This window comes from Argopecten irradians, chromosome 4 (assembly GCF_041381155.1).
Source record: "Argopecten irradians isolate NY chromosome 4, Ai_NY, whole genome shotgun sequence".
In the NCBI taxonomy this organism is placed as follows: Eukaryota; Metazoa; Mollusca; class Bivalvia; order Pectinida; family Pectinidae; genus Argopecten; species Argopecten irradians.
The window spans coordinates 25195756-25219408 of record NC_091137.1 but is presented as its reverse complement, the minus strand read 5'-3'; the positions used below and the strand labels follow the sequence as shown (position 1 = coordinate 25219408).

General features: G+C 35.6%; 1 protein-coding gene across 1 annotated transcript in view; it reads right to left on the bottom strand.

Moving 5' to 3' along the window:
- Nucleotides 1–23653, bottom strand: part of LOC138321089 (thrombospondin type-1 domain-containing protein 7A-like) — a 278937-nt gene that overhangs the window by 144333 nt on the left and 110951 nt on the right. The window contains exon 5 of the mRNA XM_069264504.1: nt 22542–22825. The gene's annotated coding sequence lies outside the window, so the exon portion shown is untranslated. The remainder of the gene's footprint in view (nt 1–22541; nt 22826–23653) is intronic.

Genomic DNA, 23653 nt, shown 5'->3' with positions numbered 1-23653 from the left:
TGAATCACCTTCATTATTAGTGCATTTCATGACACAAATTTTCAATAAAGAAAAATCTTCTAGTTTTTCTCTTTTTCATTAGTTGATAAAACTGCATCAGCAATATTGATTTGGCCTATAGATATGTACTATTTTGGTAAACTTGCTTGATGAAAATACAATATTTTTGTGTATACATATGCAACATGTATAGCTTGGATGCACATTGAGGGAGAAAAGTAAAGTTGAATGTATCATACAGTCATGGTATTACAAAATTAGTAAGCCCATGCAATAATTAAATTATGTAATAGTTCAGTATGGGTTTTTTCCCGATAAAACTAATAATTAGATTTGAGTTGATTATAAGGTGTTGAAAGTTGCTCCCATGATTAAGGCTCAGAGTTATGTCCCTTGGCAAAGATATACCATACAGACAACTGACATAACCTGCTCCTACTAATAGTATTCCGTATCAATGGCGTGGGAGGACTGTTTCGCCTCGAGACAGTACAATGTCACCAAGTAGGGTATGCATTTTGCCTCGAGACAGTACAATGTCACCAAGTTGGGTGTGCAGTTCGCCTCGAGTCAGTACAATGTCACCAAGATGGGTGTGCATTTTGCCTCGAGACAGTACAATGTCACCAAGTTGGGTGTGCAGTTTGCCTCGAGACAGTACAATGTCAACCAAGTTGGGTGTGCAGTTCGCCTCGAGTCAGTACAATGTCACCAAGATGGGTGTGCATTTTGCCTCGAGACAGTACAATGTCACCAAGTTGGGTGTGCAGTTCGCCTCGAGTCAGTACAATGTCACCAAGTTGGGTGTGCAGTTTGCCTTGAGACAGTACAATGTCACCAAGTTGGGTGTGCAGTTCGATATCTTCTTTGGAAAAAAAAACCCCTCTAAAATAACCAAGTTGAACTACTTTCAATACTTATGATGACATACTGCAGCCTGCGAGAACTCACAGTGGTCAACACTTCAGATATGGAAAGACTGTCCTTTTATGACCTTAGGTGGAGAAACAACTTACATGTTTCAAAACCAAGCCAATGCAAAGCCCAAGTAAGGCTCATTTTGTATCATTCTGTAGTTATACGAATGTTGTAGTTATACGAATGCGTTATTTCCCAATAACAGAGACATAAATCCAGATTTTGTGTCAGTGATGGCTTGTAGGATTAACTGTCCCTAGACTCTCTGGCACCACATTATATCAATGTCTTTAGTTTTATATTTATTTTATTTTATAACTCCTGTGCTAGGATGTGATGGAATGATGATAACCACAGGCTTAGCAGTGTACCTCGACACATTTGATCAGGGTGATCTTTTTTGTAATTTTTAGGATAATTGAATTACTAAAAGTTTTGGTGAATAATGCTTTTTTAAATTCAATGACCATATCATATTATTTTCTAACTGATCCTGATCATATGTAATGCATACTTCATATTACTGAATTTAAAAAAAAAAAAAGAAGCCTCAAATTCCTGAATGCCAGTGGCCAGTTTGTTTTACAGCATTTGGTGTTTATTGATATTATACCATGTAAATTGCAATGAGGCACATCAACACTATTATTCTTAACACAAGTGTTAAAATGTAGGCAGTGACACAAAATAATATACATCTCTACAGGGTGGAACAACAACATAGGGAACTTGGGACTGGGTATGCTTTGGCCCAAGATTACAGATGAAACATTGGAACATGAAAAAACAAGGTAGAAAATCAGAAATATTGATTGTATAAATATTAAGTGTTGTTGCAGTAAGGGTAAGCAATATGTTATGTTTCATTTGAACAACCTTTTTCAGGATCTTCATTGGCAAGCAACAGGAGTTATATTTGTCAGGCATCATTATATTCATTGCGAATTTAATTCAAGCAACATGACCTTCATTGTCAAATTAGGGTACAGGATCTTGAATGTCAATTTAAGCAACAGGACCTTTATTGTCAAGCAGTAAAGTTTCTATTTTTCAAAACTACAAAAGTGTTATTGCCCAGCAGTAGTTTTTCAATGCTTTGTCTAGCAGTAGTTTTTCAATGTCTTGCCTAGCAGCAGTTTTTCAATGTCTTGCCTAGCAGTAGTTTTTCACTGTCTTGCCTAGCAGTAGTTTTTCAATGTCTTGCCTAGCAGTAGTTTTTCAATGTCTTGCCTAGCAGTAGTTTTTAAATGTCTTGCCTAGCAGTAGTTTTTCATTGTCTTGCCTAGCAGCAGTAGTTTTTCAATGTTTTGCCTAGCAGTAGTTTTTCAATGTCTTGCCTAGCAGCAGTTTTTCAATGTCTTGCCTAGCAGCAGTTTTTCATTGTCTTGTCTAGCAGTAGTTTTTCAATGACTTGTCTAGCAGTAGTTTTTCAATGTTTTGCCTAGCAGTAGTTTTTTCAATGTCTTGCCTAGCAGTAGTTTTTCAATGTCTTGCCTAGCAGTAGTTTTTCATTGTCTTGTCTAGCAGTAGTTTTTCATTGTCTTGTCTAGCAGTAGTTTTTCAATGTCTTGTCTAGCAGTAGTTTTTCAATGTCTTGCCTAGCAGTAGTTTTTCAATGTTTTGCCTAGCAGTAGTTTTTCAATGTCTTGCCTAGCAGTAGTTTTTCAATGTCTTGCCTAGCAGTAGTTTTTCATTGTCTTGCCTAGCAGTAGTTTTTCAATGTCTTGCCTAGCAGTAGTTTTTCAATGTCTTGCCTAGCAGTAGTTTTTCAATGTCTTGCCTAGCAGTAGTTTTTCATTGTCTTGTCTAGCAGTAGTTTTTCAATGTCTTGCCTAGCAGTAGTTTTTCAATGTCTTGTCTAGCAGTAGTTTTTCAATGTCTTGCCTAGCAGTAGTTTTTCAATGTCTTGCCTAGCAGTAGTTTTTCAATGTCTTGCCTAGCAGAGTTTTTCATTGTTTGCGAGTATTTTTCATTGTCTTTTCTTAGCAGTAGTTTTTCAATGTCTTGTTTAGCAGTAGTTTTTCAATGTCTTGCCTAGCAGTAGTTTTTCAATGTCTTGTTAGCAGTAGTTTTTCATTGTCTTGTCTAACAGTAGTTTTTCAATTCTTGTCTAGCAGTAGTTTTTCAATGTCTTGTCTAGCAGTAGTTTTTCAATGTCTTGCTAGCAGTAGTTTTTCAATGTTTTGCCTAGCAGTAGTTTTTCAATGTCTTGTCTAACAGTAGTTTTTCATTGTCTTGTCTACAGTAGTTTTTCTAGTTATTTTTTCAATGTCTTGCTAGCAGTAGTTTTTAAATGTCTTGCCTAGCAGTAGTTTTTCATTGTCTTGCCTAGCAGCAGTTTTTCAATGTCTTGCCTAGCAGCAGTTTTTCAATGTCTTGCCTAGCAGCAGTTTTTCAATGTCTTGCCTAGCAGTAGTTTTTCAATGTCTTGCCTAGCAGTAGTTTTTCATTGTCTTGTCTAGCAGTAGTTTTTCAATGTCTTGTCTAGCAGTAGTTTTTCAATGTCTTGCCTAGCAGTAGTTTTTCAATGTCTTGCCTAGCAGTAGTTTTTCAATGTCTTGCCTAGCAGTAGTTTTTCAATGTCTTGCCTAGCAGTAGTTTTTCAATGTCTTGTCTAGCAGTAGTTTTTCAATGTCTTGTCTAGCAGTAGTTTTTCAATGTCTTGTCTAGCAGTAGTTTTTCAATGTCTTGTCTAGCAGTAGTTTTTCAATGTCTTGTCTAACAGTAGTTTTTCAATGTCTTGTCTAGCAGTAGTTTTTCAATGTCTTGCCTAGCAGTAGTTTTTTAATGCTTTGCCTAGCAGTAGTTTTCAATGTCAATGATCCAGGACTTAGCAATTTTATCTTCATTGTTAAGTAGTGGAACCTTTTCTGCAAGGAACAAGACCATGATTATTGCTTGCTCTCGGCAGCATGCATCAACTGTCAAGCCTTACTATATTTCAAATACAGCTTTCCCTGTTAATGATCCCTATAACACATTAACACTAAATGGACAATGTGCAAAACCAATTGATAACTCATCTCCATCATGGCTGACTGTGAATTAATGGCTCATGTAATAGACCATCTGATTGGCTCATAGCTGATGTAATACTCTTGCTGATAGGTCAGTGACCTTACAAACTGAAACATCTGGCTTCTGACCGATTCTTGACCTGTATTACACAACAACCTTGACCAGCAGTTAATTGACCATAAGATACAAGGTGAGGTTGAGTGGTCAGTGATGTAGAGTAAGAAATATGTTGGAGGTCAGCTGCTGGATCCCGATTGCTTGGTAAAACACTAATTGTGTATCCTGAGAGGACCTATCAAAACATCTGTGTGTGCCAACTAAACAGCTAATTTGATTAGTTAATGACCCTTGTATGGGGAAAGTTGATTGGTTGACCAGGGATAACCTGTCAAAACATGATGTGAACATATCCAATTTATGTAAAAGTATGTACATGTACAGCCAAAGTATCCTATGAACCTTGTGAACTGTGTTTCGGTCAGACACTGTTTCATAAATAACTCACCAGTAACTAGCCAACTTCACTGAAGAAGAGAACATCGTTAATGCATATTTTTGGATAACTTACAAAATATAAGATCAATTTTTATGATATATATTTCATCTCTCTATGAAATCTGGCAACAGAAAGCAGGAAAAACCTAGAAATAGTATATTAGAATAAATCTATTTATATACAGTTAGAATAAGAATAGATATTTAAGAAATGGATCTTTATTAATTCAAAGCAAATCGTATTATTAGTATAAAATTTTGTGTAGGTCAAATAGAAATCACGAAATTAAATTGTCAAGAAAAATGTGTCAGGCAGACAATATGTACAGTAGAATCTTTGACTCACAAAGTGTCAAATGTCATTAAAGTAGCTTGCCATGATAACTCGAAATCAAGTAAAAAATGAGTTAGAGTAATCTGTTTATAACTATATGACTATGAACATATGAAATGTTTCTATTAATAGTAATTGGGACCTTGACTTTAACCTTCTTTCTGAAACTTCATTCATTCTATTCTCACACAGATATTTGAGCATTGTGAGATCAAACTCCAAGAAAAAAGAGTTCTATATTTTTATTGGAAGCTATGTGCTACGAAATTATGGGGCTTGAATAATGACATAAATATTTCCCTCCTCCCACTTACTACAAGGGCCAGGAAATAACCAGTTTGGATGAAATAAGATGTTCAAGGTCACTGGTCAGTATCTTGACAATGACCAGTGATATACATATATCATGGATAGGGAATCAGCAAGATGGACAAGAAATAGATAAGAAACAAAAATAAATTGACCACTCAGAAGAAATGACCATTCTAACTTGTTCTGGTCATCAGATACATGCTTCTGTCTATTAACCATGCTATCTTATACATGTCTGATGTAGTGTTCAGCAGATTGGGGGGAAAAGCTGATTACTAATGCTACCAAAGTTCAACAAAACATTAGTATCATCATTTGTCAGATATTATACATTCGTTGTATTCGAAGATTCACAATTTTGATCGTGGAATAGGTTATTAGGGGAAAGATTATAGAGGAGTTTCCCCAAGGTGGTAAAGACAATACAGTGTAATTTACAGATAACATTTGAATTCTACATTCAGTTGATGTGTCTCTATTGGCTATCATATAGATAAAGTATGCATTCGAAAATGATTCGTCTCCAGTGTAAGATTAAAGGATCCGAGACCAGGCTAGGACATCATAAAACTGGTTCAGCATTACAAATAAACCATTATAATCAAGTTAGATTGTAATAACGTATTCAGATAGGGCAAATCTGTTAGTGTATTCTTATCTATGTTTTAGACTTTAATGGCAAACAATGAAGATTACCAAAACCTCCAGAAGCATTTGCTCTGAACAGTTTCTAAGACTGAGATAGGCTGAGCTTGATTCAGGATCACATTCTTTTAATCTTGCATATTTTTGTATTTTCTTATGACTTTGCCTTCAACCATACCAGCTAGATTCTAAGGTAATGTATTAGGATAGAAGTGGGCAAGATTATCTCCCCTTATTTTAAGGAAATCTACCCCCCTTTTTTTTATTATCTCCCTCAATTTTTCAAAAATTATCTCCCCTAGTACTTTTAAGAATATCTCCTTTAGTTTTAAACTTTTTGTTTCAGACATTGCATTGAGGATACCAAATTTGCTATAAAATTCAACCTCTCAAAGTGGGTAGCCAGTTTAGTGTTCTGACAGTGACATCAGCTATAATCGAGCACCACCAGACAGACCGTACTTGCACACGATGCTGATTCCATTTTTCAAGCAAGTGACTTGTCCTTTAATTTGTTTGATACAAGGTAACTAAGGAGAAGAGGAGCGTGTGATATGTCACTTGGCCTAAAGTAGCTGAGAATGTTGATAACCATGCGTAATGCTTGTCTTGAAGGATGAGGTGATGTCCAAGGAAGTGCCTCACGTCTCAATCACCTAGATCAGCATCAATTGTCTGTTATCTGTCCTGTTACCATGACAACAATAGTACAAAGTCTGTCCTGCTAACCCTTACACAAAACTGTCCTGGAAATGAGAAAAGCTTCTCAAATGCTGCCTTAAAAGGCTTTTGTATTGAGTTTGTTGAGGAGCAGAGCATTAACTTGATTTAAAAGACATAGCTTGCTATGAGCACAATAATAATTCATGAGATGCTAGTGAAATTTAAAAAGTTTGAGGAAATGTGCCTCTTAAGAGGTGCAAAAGCCCATTTTGAGAAGTAGCACAGTGTGTCCTGAGTAGCCTCTTGTGTTACCTGATCATGGCAGTCATTAATTTTACCATCCTACTGCTGACAGACCTCGGATGTCATGGAGACAGACTGGGTAAGGTGAGCAACATTCTACCACTAGATCTCCAACTCTGGGTAGCAAGTTCAAAATTATGTGGGCAGTTACCAGATACTGACTTTGGGTTGATGGTTTTACTATGGAAATTCTGACATTTCTTCAATTGCATAAAGAAAATGGCATGTCCTGAACCTAATCACCACTGACATTTCATAATGGACTGCCCAGTTATTGAATAAGAAAAGTCGAAATGTGTCACTTCAGGGGTGAATGAGTGGAATGATCCTAACTATTTCTAGAATGTAGAATCATACCCCATACCCTTATAAAATCAAAACACACATCAGACCTATATAATTAGTGTTGGATCTCCTAATGGAAAATCACCCCCCAGTTAGTGACATTAGACCTATATAACAGTCACCACAATAACACTACTAGAATCTATACATACCCCACTGTAAACCCCCAGCATCACCAATTCTTGCATAATAATACTTAAAAGATTTGAGTTTACCATTTGTAACCTTTAATGTCAGACAGGGGTTGAATCTGTTTGGAAGCGTGCCCGACATGATTGTATGTTGTAATATTAATCAATGTTGACTTTTATGTGCAGTTCAGTTCCATTGTTGAAGTGGCCCTTGAATAACGAGAACATGAAACTCTGTGAACTCAAAAATAAAAAGCCAGTATTCTGTTTCTGAAAAAAAAAACACAAGAATTTTCTGGAAACTTAGAGTAATTTTGATTAGTTTTCATGGACACATTTGTTGAACCTTTCCTCCTCAAACAGATAGCTACATTTTGTGAGCAATGACTTACGTGTCATTAGATCTAGCTACCATATTCTACCAACAATAAGCCCCCTTACCTTGGAAATCAATGATGGGGGTCAATGAATCGATGAGATTCAATTCCATTGGAATGACCAGGTGAATGATGAAAAAAGTAACGATAAATACAAAAACTGATTTAAATAATAATTAAATCAACCATGGATGATATTCAGCAAGTTAATGAAAGCACATTTCGATTCAAACACTTGGTTATCTTTCTTATGTTTGATTATCCCCCCAAACTTGAAAATAATTAATCTGCTGACTTTCATACAAGATAATATAGCTTGAAATTGTCTTTCTGTCTTATCTGAAAATAGCTACACCCAAAAGATAAATGATAAGTTTCAATATTTAAAAAAAAATTATATTATTGTCATACACCAGAAACATATATACATATATGCATATATGTTTCTGCATGCACAAAACACTTTATTGTGTTTTATGGATACCTATAAATCAATATATTGTCCCACATGAAAGGATTATCTGCTGGTCAGCCATAATAAAAGATCTGCTTATTCTGTTATCATAAAAACACATGCTGTACATGCCCACACCTTAACACTGTTTATATCAGTGACCACAGGGTGCCACCTTCACTAACTCCATCACTGCTGCATTAATAGACTGGTGAATTACTCCAGTTAGTGCTGACCGGTTCACAGTGGTATATTTATCAGCTTCCTTGGTGGCTGAGGAGTGAATCAGCTGACCACTGGTCAAGAAAGTTTTTATTACACATCAATAGTCAGCAGTCTCCATGCTTTCATCCTTCTCTTTGGCAGCTAAGACAACAAACATTTCTGTGGATCAGCTGTATATATATTGGAAGTGGAATCCATGGCATTGTCAGCTTTATAACTTATAAATTAAAACTGTTTAATAAAGAAATTTACATAAGTATACCACCTTGTATTTTTTCTTTCTGTTCCCCAAAATAAGAAACTGCATAAACATTTATCTACAAGATCACCATATGAATGTAAACATAATGAGTTGGTTTTTGATAGCTACGCTGACAAAACTAACAAGTCTTATCTGGTCATGACCTTTCCTCAATAATTATTTTTCACACCTGGATTTGATGTGGATTCTAAAATAAACAGCTTTTACCAGACATTTGACTTCCATAGAAATTTTTATCACTAGATCAATTTTTTTTTTATTTTAAGCAAAGTGTGTGGAAAAAAATAAAAATTGTGGTGACTTCTGCAATTCAGAATAAATAAAAATTGTGGTGACTTCTGCAATTCAGAATGAGTAGCCATATCTTTTATATTTTATTTCAAGTCTTAATATTGAATATAATGAGTAAGGACAACACACAATCGGTGATTGTTATTTAACTGTTATACCACAAGTCATTGACTGATCAATGTATACTATTTTTGTTGTGATATATCTAATCTCACGACCTTCTAGATTCATTAATCTAAAAGTTTGCCTGACAGAACACATACATTTCCACCAGACACACCAATCTCCATACATAACCTACATCTTCCAAATAGAAAACTATATTAATAGAAGGTATCAACTTATCATTAGCTAATTAAACCCTGGTTCTCAACAGCACTGAATACATCCTATTTTAGGAGACAACTTTCCTATGTAGTTTTGGCAGCCTTTAAATCATAGTTGATGAAAACCCTGCTTACCTCCATTTGTACATGCAGTTGCATATCCTAGAACTTCCTAATTGTTTCAAAGAAGGAAAGAAATGACATCGGCATATTTTCAACAGAAATATTACTTTTACAGAGAGCCATTTCTATCATTGCACTGATTCTAAGTTATTAGTTAACTGGGACAAAACTATAGACTACAGATATCTCACGGAACTGTTTTATAAAAGCACTATAATCATTTTGAATTAAGCTATGTTAAAATGACTACAATTACCATACAATTGTAACCATTATGGGTTAACAGTATAACCGTATTACTATCTCTACCTCAGTAACATAACTCCAGCAGACTTATTTTAGCATTAGATTTCAAAGTGTTTACATAGTAATTAGTTTTTAAATACTGACTAGATCTTTTCAGCCAATCAGACTGCAGCATATATCCCAGCCAATCATAGTCATATCCATTCCTGCCAATCAGATTACACCACATCATAGTCAATTAAAGACACAATCTGATTAATATGATTTCAGCTAATCAAAGCATTCTAATGAATCATTACCACTTATTGAGGACTTTGAAGACAATATAAGACATTCCAGTCAATTTGATCCAAAAGTTTGTAATACACTCCTATCTCTTTTACCAAACAAGCTTGCCCCTCCTCAAATCATTTCCTTATATTTTTAGGAAGTCTTTTCCCTTGAACTTCATGCACATATATCAGATGACACACAAGTCCATTACAATAGCAATTTTTCTGGAAAAATTTCAACGTTTAGGGAAGTGAATTCAATGATATGAAAAAAATCTCTAGATACCTTAATCTTATAAACAGTTTCTTTTTAAATGTTGTTTCCTAGCTAGACTGTGTGTCACAAATTCCTGAATGTTTAACACCGTTTGGGAATTGTCCCCCTGTCTGAGGATAATATACTTAGGATTTCTTACACTCTAAATACATACATCATTCCATGGACTTTGTAGACGATACAAAACATTCCTTGGACAAAAGCAAAGGTTGTATGTCTGGCTGTTTTATTTATTGCCAATGGTGACAATGATGACAATCTGCATAAGTTTACATTGTCTTGTATTTCTACAGACAAAACAGTTTTTTACATACTGCTGGTGCAGATTCCTGCCTTTGAGTGTCCAAGAGCAAAACCAAGATGTTTACCTGATCTTTGCAAAATTGAGCTACTTTTGCAGCTATGCAGCTAAACTAACATTTTCAAGAGTGATTTCAATATAAGAACTTAATTGAACTATGACATACTTATACTTCAGCTCTTTTGTTTTTAATTTGTTGACCAACAGAAAGGTTACAATAGGTTTATCCAAAAGTGGATCAGAAGTTGAGTGCAATATTCTTCGCATATTGCATGGCAGAGAGGCTGCGGTTTAAAATGACCATCACCAAGTTGAAGGTTATACATAGACCTTGACTATTTTCACTGAACTTTTCAGTGGTGATGGTAAGTTTGATTTGATGAGTCAGACTTCTATAACTATTGTGACTTAAAATATGTAACATAATCTACTCATCTTAGTTCCTTAAACAGACAGAGGAATGATGACATCAGTAGCCTGAATGGCTGATCATAATACAAGTCATAATAACCAAGTAGGGAAGGATAACAACATATCTGATATTGTTCCATTGTAAAGCAATACAATTGCTTAGCAACTAATCATATTTGGTCAATCTATCTTTTAACTCAAAAGTAACATTGTTCCATACACAATCTAAGCTTAATGTATGTTAATTACATTTAGAGGACTAAGGTCCAAATTGATTATGTGCTTTGCATGTCCACAGTATCAAAACTAAGTCATGAAAGCAATAATCAAGCTATAGCATAACTATTAAAACAATTTTGAGGTCTTAAAATTTAGTTTTCATATAAACTCCATCAAGGTCATCAAAGTGTTTGACAATGTTTAATTTAACGATAACTTTCCACAAATATACAACAGCTATAAGTACTCACTTAAATAAATATAGAAATTTTGATATTTTCTGGGAGTTAGCCAATTTGCAGACATAAAACAGCATTGGTGTGTATCTATTAGCATGCAAATAACATTGGCGAGCATATCACAGCGTAGAGCACTCAGAATTTCCTATTGAACTTTGGGGAGCACATTCAGAATTAAGTGGCGATTTTTTATGTCTGAAGGAGGAATTTGTTCACAATTTCTCCAATAAACTCTGATCTCTAACATTATGCAATATATCAGTGAAATTATGTCTCGGCTCCTGAGGATAAAAGATGAAAAATTCCACCCATACAGTCAGAAAAGAGGTCAATTAGTGTTACACATATGGTCTAGACTAGTAACAGGAATTAAGAATAACATTATTAATGTTTTGATTAAGATACAAGGGCAAATATTAGTTCTCCAGAAATCCAAGAAATTACATTTTTACCATAGACAGCACACATGGAGGTGAGTCCTATGGATGGCTAATATTCAGACATAATTAGAGGATATATCAAAGCTCTTAATGAGAGTAAGAACTAATGTCTTGTAGTAGTACTATATTAACTACAGTATACAGAATTAAATATCATATGGGGAATGAGGAATCCATTAAGTTTGTTTCTTTTTCAATTTACTCAAATTGTTATTGGTTATCCTTGTATCAGTCTTGTAGCTTTCCTGACCTTTGACCTTAGTGGCTAGTGGCTGTGTGGTTAAGGTGTCTTATTTTCTACCACTATATCCTACCATTACCAATTTTGAGATCATGACAATACGGCCACCAGTTACCTGTTACAAACAGGGGATTTTTCAAGGAACTATTTTCTAACCAACAAAACAATCTGACAAAAAAAACAAATAATATTTCATACTTCATAATATTTAAAACACAAACAAACTGATGGGTAATATTAGGATTTTTTTTCTTTTTGACAAACATGCAAACAATGCAGATGCTCAGGTAACACTCTCTTACTTTACGGAAAACAGGGTAGCTGTATACAGAAATTGATAATTACAAGAACATCTTTGGAAACGGATTAGGGTTTTGGAAAAATGCTGTCAACCCCAGTCAAAAGTAACAAGAAGAATGACAAAATGAAGGATAGGTTTTGTCACTATATTGGCACAAGAAACCAAAAGAAACAAAACATCAAAAGAACAATAAAGATGGAAACCAAAACAATAGGTGTTTTTTACCAATATCATTTGTCAAAAGTGACAGGTGAAATATCAAACTGAAGGAGAGGTCTTGTTTTTTGTAATGACATAAACATGGCAAGTAAAATCATGTGAAGACAGATGGACCACTCACTAGGAATATGTTCAAAAAAATAATAAAAAATAACGTTCTCAAGTGTTTAGTCAATGGGAATTCAAGTTGAGCTTTAACTGTTTCAATAGGCTGAATACAACATCAAGCATGTCTTTGTGGATAGAAAAACATTTCAGTTTTATATCAAAGTAAGAAATTTTAACAAAACATGATAAACAGATTGCAGTTTGTGTGAAATGTGTCTTAAGGAACAAACATCCCTCTTTATATGTGCATGTTTTTGTATAGGGCTGAATTGTTATATACACAAACCACTTGATTACATCACTAGTTTTTCATAAATCACACATGTATGTTTGATCGGGTGAGGTAAATCCTGCTAAACACTTGGACCTCACACCTCTTTATACAAACTCAATCAAGCATTAGTTTCTTAAATCAACCGTAATTGGTTGATAAGTTCAGTTTACAGTTGTTAAAAAGATTCTGATTGGTTGATAAGATGTTAGGATTAAATCACACTCCTTTTATAAATTACCCACCAAGCATCTTACTGGGAACATTTATTTCAAACAGTAATTAACTATTTTCTGTAAATATAGTACCAAAGTCTCCCTAACTGTTGGGCCCAAGGGGCTACTTGCTCATGCTAAGAATGTTCTGGACAGCAAATATATTTTATAAACTCAACAAAATTTTGCGAGTAGGGGAAACAAACTTTGTAATCTCAAAACTAGCTAAAATTATGGAAGTCATTAAAGGCCACTTAAGGAACCAAGGAAAATGGTCTTTATAGCCAAGTTGTATTTATACACAGGTCACATTCTGTTGTAAATGACCGTTTTGGAAAAATTGGTATAGTTTAAAAGGTGGTCTTTATAAAGAGGTGGTTGCTTAAAGATGCTCCATCGCCGACAGAGCATAAATGATATTCATCATTTAAACAATAATTGGTCTTTAATAGTGTATATATATGTCTAATTAACACAAAAAAATATATGAAATGATTTATTTTTCCTTTGGTGCATGCGCAATCAGTATTTCATTTCATATAGGATATAGTACCACGGAATTTTTTCGGGATGCAATTAATTATTTTACATATTTTTAACTTGAAGTAAAACTAGAAGCTCAAACTTTTCAATGGTGGTAATGGTGTAAACTAAGTAACTTTTGTAACTGAAGAAAAATACTAAATCGTCTGCTCCTGTTTTTAACAGTGAAAAAAAATACTTTTTGTCAGCGGTGGAGCATCTTTAAAGGGAAGTCTGACTATATTTTGAATTGGAAAGGGTTGTCAAGTTCAATGAGAATGAGTTAATGAGATTTATATGTATACTGAAGTTAAAATACATCCTCAAATTAAAAATCAATACTTATAGGGGGAAGTGCTAAATAATAAGAATATAATTGTGTCAATTTGAGTTACATAATAATGCAAGTCAGTCTGTAAACACCTATTAGACATGCCTACCTATAGGCATTGTAAAATCTATTTGAAGAAACTGTAAGATAGTTGTTTTATAGCATGATTCTAAATTGATTCAAAAATGTTATCTAAAATTCTCCAATTTCAAACACCATTGCCACATTCAATAATGATGAATTTTCATCTTATCTAAACCAATTCTGTTTTTATCATATTTTAGAAGATAACATTCAATAACTGTCCATGAAATTCAAACTATTATCTCAAAATATCATTAAACTTCTCTAAAACATCAAATTGAAGCAGGAACCTACAATAATTAGCAGTGAATCATGGGACTTTGTATCCAACTGTGAAACTAAGTACAGTATATATACATTCTCTATACCTATATCATCACAGAAATAAGCCCTTAAAATCCAATATATTTAGGTATATATAGTGTGTGAGACAGAGGAGTGACTTTGAAGTGGATGGTGTTGGGGGAGGTATAAAATATCACACCCCACCTTACACAAGGATTATAGACTAGGCGCTATCAGTACTTTGATATCAGTGGATTATAAGATAAAGAAAACTGATCAAAAGGCCCTGTAAGTGTTTGATGTTAAATACTAACTCATCGCCTCCTAATTTTAACTGAGAAGGTCTGTAAGATACAAATGCCTCACCACCATTTGATATCTGGACATGTACAAGTAGCAGGACAGAGAGGACATGACAGGATAGGACAGATAGTGACGTGACATAACATGACAAGAGGGAATGATGGGCACAGGTAATACTTAATGACATACAATTTCTATTTCAAATAGCAAGGGCAAACAATCAGGTATATAAAAGAAATCCAAATTACAAAATCACCATTTCAAAGCTAATTTGAGAGATTGATTGACCGTCCGCCAGACATTATCTGGCCATGCCCGCATGTTCGCACACGCACGTGTATCCATTCAATGTCGGAGCAAATGGTATAGCATACACAATACAAAATGCAAAGTCACGTGAGGTTTGATTGACAGCTGGCAATCCATCAATTGGCAGTCATAGGATACAGTAGATGACGTATTGAACATAAGGAGCTGTGACCTTGACCTTTAAACTTTCACCAAGGGTAACAGTATCCTCAGAAATATCTTACACCACCATTACATACTCAGTGATAAGGAACAATCAGATCCGTTATGTCTATCATATGATATCCAGATTAATTATCCACCATGTACAAATCAAAATGAACTCTAGCGTTCACCTTTAACCTTTGACCCACCATTTCTAGTGTTCTCTTGGTGACCCTGAACATCTCCAAAGGCGGTACCCAGGTGTTGGTGAGCTTAGGTGTCGTTGTTGATATTTTTTAAGCCTTGTTCGGTTTTTAGAGTGGGGAGTCCCAACATTATTGGAATTACAAGATAAGGTCTTGAAGTGATCCCTCGGTATGAACATTCTTGTAGGTTACATTTTATTGTGACATTTGACCTGGAAGGCATATTGTCAGATAATCCATTTGAGATTACACATCATCCTAACTGACTTTACTGACATTCTGTGCCAAAGTCCTGAAAGCCGATCTTGATAGTTTTGAATGCAATCAATTAGTATATATAACAAACACTGTGCCAAGTTGCTAATACTCCAAATGATGCCATCTTAAATACACTACTTTTCTTACATCATCTAAGCCAATCTGGTATATGATCTACATTCTTTACCTTTGATGGCTTTTATATCAAGACACTTTTCTACTTTTTTGATCGTAAGAGACTAGATTCACTAGCTCTGAACTATTTGAAGACACTTCCAATGAATCGAGATTCACTCGCACCTATTAGAAAACACTCCTAAATTAAATTCACTCGCAACTATTAGAAGACACTCCTAAATTAAATTCACTCACACCTATTAAAAGTCACTCCTAAATTAGAATTACTCGCACCGATTAGAAGACACTCTTAAAGTAGATTCATTCACACCTATTAGAAAACACTCCTTAATTAGATTTACTCGCACCTATTAGAAGACACTCCTAAAGTAGATTCATTCACACCTATTAGAAGACACTCCTAAAGTAGATTCATTCACACCTATTAGAAGACACTCCTAAAGTAGATTCATTCACACCTATTAGAAGACACTCCTAAAGTAGATTTACTCGCACCTATTAGAAGACACTCCAAAAGTAGATTTACTCGCACCTAAGACACCAAATCTGTAGGATAATGCTGTCACATCCAACGTGAATAAGCACCTTGGTTGAGAGAAAAATCTTGCATTAATTCCAGAATAACAAAACCACACACTTTGTTAAAATTGATACTGAACTTTAACTTCTTACATAACAGGTAGTTAAAGAAAGTATAATGTATCGCATGAGAACATAAACTGTTAAATTTTGGCTATGTCTTGCCATAAAACAGACATTGAAAAGGCATCCATTCCTGAACAGGATTTGTACACAAATTGGTGTACGTAAGAAATACCTATCATGCTCTTTGTAGATAGACATTAAGGTAAACATTGCTGTGATCGCTGCCTCGTTTGGTCAATATAAGGGTATCATTTTTACATCTCATTTCAGGGCTTCCCTGGGATACCTTCTCAAAAAGAAAAAGCATGTTTTGTACAGTTTACTGGTCCAGACGGAATCATATGATGAATTAAAATGTCAAAGGAATCCAGACACTTAAATGTTTGACAAGATTACTAGTGAAGTTGTTGAAGATAAAATGGTGGCAATCGATACAAAACCTAAACATGTTTGAATGGATGAAAAGACAAATGAATAAAACATAATGCAGGATGGAACAATACAGACAGATGGAAAGACAAGCAAAATGACAGACAGGCATTGTTATACATGAAGCGATACTAAGATAATTTAACCAAAAAATCAGAAATGGTTTATATGGAGGAATAGAAAGACAAGCAAATAGAGAGACATGCAGGAAGGAACAATACAGGCTGATGGAAAGACAAGTAAACACAGACAGACCTTTTACGGATGATGGAACGACAATACCTTGTACGGATGGAAAGACAAGACTTTGTACGGAGGGATGGAACGACAAGACCTTGTACGGATGGAAAGACAAGACCTTGTACGGATGGAAGGAAAGACAAGACCTTGTACGGATGGAAGGAAAGACAAGACCTTGTACGGATGGATGGAAAGACATGACTTTGTATAGATGGATGGAAAGACAAGACCTTGTATGGAGGGATGGAAAGACAAGACCTTATATGGTGGATGGAAAGACAAGACCTTGTACAGATGGATGGAAAGACAAGACATTGTACGGATGGGAAGACAAGACCTTGTACGGATGGATGGAAAGACAAGACCTTGTATGGATGGATGGAACGACAAGACCTTGTATGGAGGGATTGAAAGACAAGACATTGTATAGATGGAAAGACAAGACCTTGTATAGATGGAAAGACAAGACCTTGTACGGATGGATGGAAAGACAAGACCTTGTACGGATGGATGGAAGGCAAAACCTTGTATGGATGGAAAGACAAGACCTTGTACGGATGGATGGAAAGACGACCTTATATGGATGGATGGAATGACAAGACCTGGTATGGAGGGATTGAAAGACAAGCTTTATTAGACAGGCACTTATATGAATAGATTAAAGGGAGATAAAGATCTGTATTTTTTTTTAATTTTATCAATTGTAATTTTTACAACTCCTCTGAGCAAGTGACAGAGGAATGGACCATCTGACAGACAGACTTTTAAGTACCCTCTAGTTGGTGTGATTGCCATGCTGAACACCTGGGAAAGGGTGGAGTGTTCCTTACACAGCTGGAACATATAACTTTATTCTGACATTCTCCTCCAATTCTATTGGGAATATCCTGTCCTTTGGCATGAAGGAATGGCTAATGTGTGTCTATATAGAAATTGTCCTTCCGAGCAAGGGAAGTGTTATTTCACCGTCTTCCATATACTCACATTAAATACTTGCTCATAAACACTTTCATGTCAAATATAAACCTATCTTCTATGTCTACATTGCATTATCTCACCCCTATTGATGGCTAATGTCAATTTCTCCTCATCAACTCTCTCCTCAGAACGCCTGTGTATTGGGTTCAGTTTGAGGTACTCGCCTGTGTGTTTAAGCCAGACAGTGTTGTACTGAAGACTCTATACTGGCATGCTTTCTCTATTTAGAGTCTTGTCTTCTGTATTCCACAAAGACCACATCAATAGGTTCACCCAAAACATGTGCCATATATCATACATAAACAATACGCCAGCCATGTTGTTAAGAACAATTTCCTCAGACTTAACTCTTATGACATGTAATAATCAACATAGTGATAGAGGTCACCCCTAAACCATCCCTAAGGAGAAACCATCAACATCTTGTGTTCACTTTCCAATTATGTCTGTCAAATGACTAGCCATTGGTCCAATTAGCTGTATCATCAGCCTTATAATTAACCAACACTCCTAACCCCTTAGACTAAATCATGTCATAATGCCCACCTCTGTATATTAAGACCTACTGCTCAATAAAACCACTTTCAAAGGGTCCAAAATGGACATTTTCAACAAAATTTAAATAATTTGACCGGTGTATAAACCATTTCATTATAATGACCGTATGGTTTTTGTCCCTTTGGTGGTCTTTATAGACAGGTTTGACTGTGTTTAAAGAGATAGCTGAACATTTCATTTTTACATTTTTTACATTTAACATTGGTACTATGAAAAGCCACATGTAGCCAACTTTTCAACATCAGTACAGAATATGCTGCTCACCAATGTTCTGAATCATTGGTGATGTTACTATATAAACTTGTAATATCTGATATAACAAAGGTCCCAGTAGATTACACAGTTTGTCCTGTATGCACCACAGCTTTATCATTGTAATGACTGGAATGTTGGTGGGACGAGCACAGAGACATGAAGGCATTGTGAGGTTTGATCCCCATACATCTCCCTATACATCTCCTAACCTGATTAACAGCACCAATGGCAGATACATGGCACAGATATATTGGTATACACCATCATCAGAAGGAAGGAATCTGGAATAAAAGTCCTGCTACTCACCAAGACAGAGGCTCAGGAACGAAGACCTGGTACTCACTATAACAGAGGCACTGGGACAAAAGGCCCAAAAAGCCTGGTACTCACTAGGACAGAGGCTCGGGACAAAAGGCCCAAAAAGCCTGGTACTCACTAGGACAGAGGCTCAGGGACAAAAGGCCCAAAAAGCCTGGTACTCACTAGGACAGAGGCTCAGGGACAAAAGGCCCAAAAAGCCTGGTACTCACTAGGACAGAGGCTCAGGGACAAAAGGCCCAAAAAGCCTGGTACTCACTAGGACAGAGGCTCAGGGACAAAAGGCCCAAAAGGCCTTGTACTCACTAGGACAGAGGCTCAGGGACAAAAGGCCCAAAAAGCCTGGTACTCACTAGGACAGAGGCTCAGGGACAAAAGGCCCAAAAAGCCTGGTACTCACTAGGACAGAGGCTCAGGGACAAAAGGCCCAAAAAGCCTGGTACTCACTAGGACAGAGGCTCAGGGACAAAAGGCCCAAAAAGCCTGGTACTCACTAGGACAGAGGCTCAGGGACAAAAGGCCCAAAAGGCCTGTACTCACTAGAACCGAAGCTCAGGGACAAATGGCCTAAAAGGCCTTGTACTCACTAGAACAGAGGCTCAGGGACAAAAGGCCCAAAAAGCCTGGTACTCACTAGGACAGAGGCTCAGGGACAAAAGGCCCAAAAAGCCTGGTACTCACTAGGACAGAGGCTCAGGGACAAAAGGCCCAAAAGGCCTTGTACTCACTAGAACAGAGGCTCAGGGACAAAAGGCCCAAAAAGCCTGGTACTCACTAGGATAGTAGATCATAAACAAGTGGCAAAAAAGGCCAGGTATTAAACAAAAGGCCTGGTACTCACTAGGGCAGAGGCTCAGGGACAAAAGGCCCAAAAGGCCTTGTACTCACTAGAACAGAGGCTCAGGGACAAAAGGCCCAAAAAGCCTGGTACTCACTAGGACAGAGGCTCAGGGACAAAAGGCCCAAAAAGCCTGGTACTCACTAGGACAGAGGCTCAGGGACAAAAGGCCCAAAAGGCCTTGTACTCACTAGAACAGAGGCTCAGGGACAAAAGGCCCAAAAAGCCTGGTACTCACTAGGATAGTAGATCATAAACAAGAGGCAAAAAAGGCCAGGTATTAAACAAAAGGCCTGGTACTCACTAGGGCAGAGGCTCAGGGACAAAAGGCGCAAAAGGCCTGGTACTCACTAAAACAGTAGATCATTAACAAGAGGCAAAAAAGCCAGTCAGTACACAAAAGGTCCAAAAAGCCTGGTACTCACTAGGACAGTAGATCATTAAAAAGGCCAAACAGCCTGGTACTCACTGGGACAGTGGCTCAGATACAAAAGGCCCAAAAGGCCTGGTACTCACAAAGACAGAGGCTCAGAAACAAAAGGCCCAAAAGGCCTGATACGCACGAAGACAGAGGCTAAGAAACAAAATGCCCAAAAGGCCTGGTACTCACTATGAAAGAGGCTCAGGGACAAAAGGTCCAAAAGGCCTTGTACTCACTAGGCCAGAGGCTCATTAAAAAGCAAACAGCCTGGTACTCACTGGGACAGAGGCTCAGATATAAAATGCCCAAAAGACCTGGTACTCACTAGGACAGAGGCTCAGAAACAAAAGGAATATTTAAACAATAACATTTTATGTGTTTATTATCCTTTTTCCCAAGTAACCGTTCATAATTTGTTCAGTAGATTGTAATAACAAAGTTGACAGTCAAAAGTTGAGAGAAATTTAAGATGACAAATAAAAATGGCTAAATCAAGTACAGCATTGGCAGGATGGGCATGAATCCATCAATGATCTGCCTAGAGTTAACATCTTGAAAACTTTTGATGATACTAACCTCTATGATATTTTAAAACATGCATAAACATAGACAACAAAAAGATAAATATATAATATACCAAGCATTCTGGCTTCTCTTGTATGAAAAGTGTAAAGTTTAGCTTACTGCAGGATTTGAACATTTTCCGATGTACACAAGTGAAACGGATAAAAATGCTTATGTCTGGATACATGACAGTGATTGTGATTTACAGGTGCACCAGAGTGCAGGAAAACTTAATTACACAACCACACAGACTGAAATCGTTTTTTTTCTCACTAAACCAATAATGTTAATTAGTAGCTCACAGCCGCCTTCTATACAGTCTTACTGTAATGACCAGAGTTCAAATTAAGGATTATTTTGATCTTCAGCAAATGTTGTTTGCCCTTCAGTTTAAGTCTTTTTAGATTTGGGGAAAAGAAGAGAGAAAACAAAATTACTCCCATATGTTTTATGTTTGCTTGTAAATGATTAAGAGAAAGATTTTCGGTTTGGCTATAATCCTTAATGGTAAGCCAAATCATATGGAACTATGTACCTTACTTCTTTATGAATAATTTGTTTTCAACTTTAACTTTCTATGCTTAAAATATTCTGTATTTTAACATAGAAACGGAGCTTCATTCATAACAGAAGTCCATTTTATATTACAGTCAAACCTGTCTATAAAGACCACACAAAGGATGAAGGAAAAAAAGGGTCTTTATACACAGGTCAAAATAAAGCTGAAGTAAATTCAATTTCAGATTTAAAAGAATTTGATAAAAATGTTCTAATTAAGCAGTTAGTCTGTATACAGAGGTAGTTGCTGAAGCAGGTTTTACTCTAATTAAACATGATTTTGAAATTGTGTGGAAGAATTCAGCCAAAAAGAGTCCAGTATCCTGGTCTTTAAGTGTTGTATAGTTTTCTCTTGTTTAAATGAGACAAATTTGGAAATAATAGTAAAACTTTAATATTGGAAGTTTTAAAATAATTAGCATAAAATCCAATGAAATATGATTAGTGTTAGTCAATATAAATCTATCAGTAAAAACTTAAAGTAAAACAGCAAAGATATGTTCTCATAATCGTAGGGTTTTTTTCCAGAAACCTTTCATCAAGAAAATTAATATTCAAATAATGTCCAATGTTGGTATATACACAACATTTAAGGCTGAAACTGCCAACAGCATTACATATTCTGTTCTTAATATGGCACAGACTGAAAATTCACACCATTCCTTGAGGATAAACCTCTAAGTAATCAACACTGATCAAGACATTTGCTACTTTCTCAAGATCCTCTTTATGTTATGCAATTCTGGGGCAAAATGGTACACTATATCTATTGAAGAAATAGAATGAAAATTGTTTTTGTACCATAATACTTAATCGCTTTATTACATCACGGCATGGAAACTTTTCATGAGAGTTTTCGGATTATTATCAGTAAATAAATCTTGTGTATATGAAAGAGGTGTTTGAATGGGAAACTGATGTATCAGGTGATATGAGTGCATGAATGGTTCACATAATGTCTGGTCTTCTTGAAGCTGCACATTATGAAACAAAAACTTCTAAAGAAAGATCTGATCAGCGATATAATAAACACATACCTGAAATAAAATTATCCACAATTCTAGATGAAATGGGAAGAAATGCCTTTGTGTTCACAAATCTCATTAAAATCCTACGGAGATTTAATGCTCTCCGTCCATGTAGAAGAATAATCAGCTATGGATCCTGGAACTTACCTCAACTCTCGGGCAATCCTCTCCAAATAATCCAGGACAGTAGCAGAGATTGGGGTTATGTAAAATCCACAAACCGATGCTCCATAGCACATTAACAACAAAATAAGAAATATTTTTCACACTTTCCAAACTCCTTTCCAGCAGCACAAGCAAATCTTGATTAATTACAGACACAGAATTGCTCACAGAATGCACAAATATAAATCCGCTCTGATGTCACGTAATTACAACTTTACAAGATGCTGGTGCATGTGCTTGATGTCCTTGATAGATGCCAGTAGCTTCTGTAACACAGAGAGAGGTACTGCGTCAGATACATATTATAAATGATAACTCTACCCAAAATATACACATCACACTCGTCATATCCAGTTAACATACAATTATTGACTTCCATCAAGGTTCAGGCATGAATTTAACAATTGCGAGAAATCCGTATATCAACTAATAATAAGGAATGATGTACAGTTAAATATCCATTTGCAGTGATTTATTCATAACACTCTAGGACTTGACAACAGCTGAAAGTTACTTATAACTCATAACTCAATTCATCACAGCTCAAGTGATTATTTTTCAATTTTAATCCTTTTTCCATTAATTCAAATATTTTTAGATGATGCTTCAATTTCTTCAATTTGTACAGCAGAAATTTGAAAAAAAAGTTATATTCTTGTTTTAATTTCAATTTGCAAAATAAATAAGATCAATTAAAACTATAATGTTAAAAAAATAAAACTTCTAATAAAGATAATTTATTTTAATCTGGAGACATCAGTTACTTTGTAATAAGTTTTTCGTTTTCTGTACTTGTATTAAGGATTTTAATTGGTCTGTATTTTTGTTCTTATCACTTATGTATTGAATCAATGAGGTTAAGTATAATCGTATAATCTTATAACATCATACACACATTTTCAAACACACATGCATACATAGGCATATAAAATGCTCGGACAGTATTGTACAGTAACAGATAAAAATCTAATAGTCGTAAAATTCATAACCAGAAAATTATACATATATATTTATTTTTAAAGATATTAATAACGTCAAAAATTGTTTAAAATACTAGATGATAAATAATAATAATGTTTATATATAGCCTACCT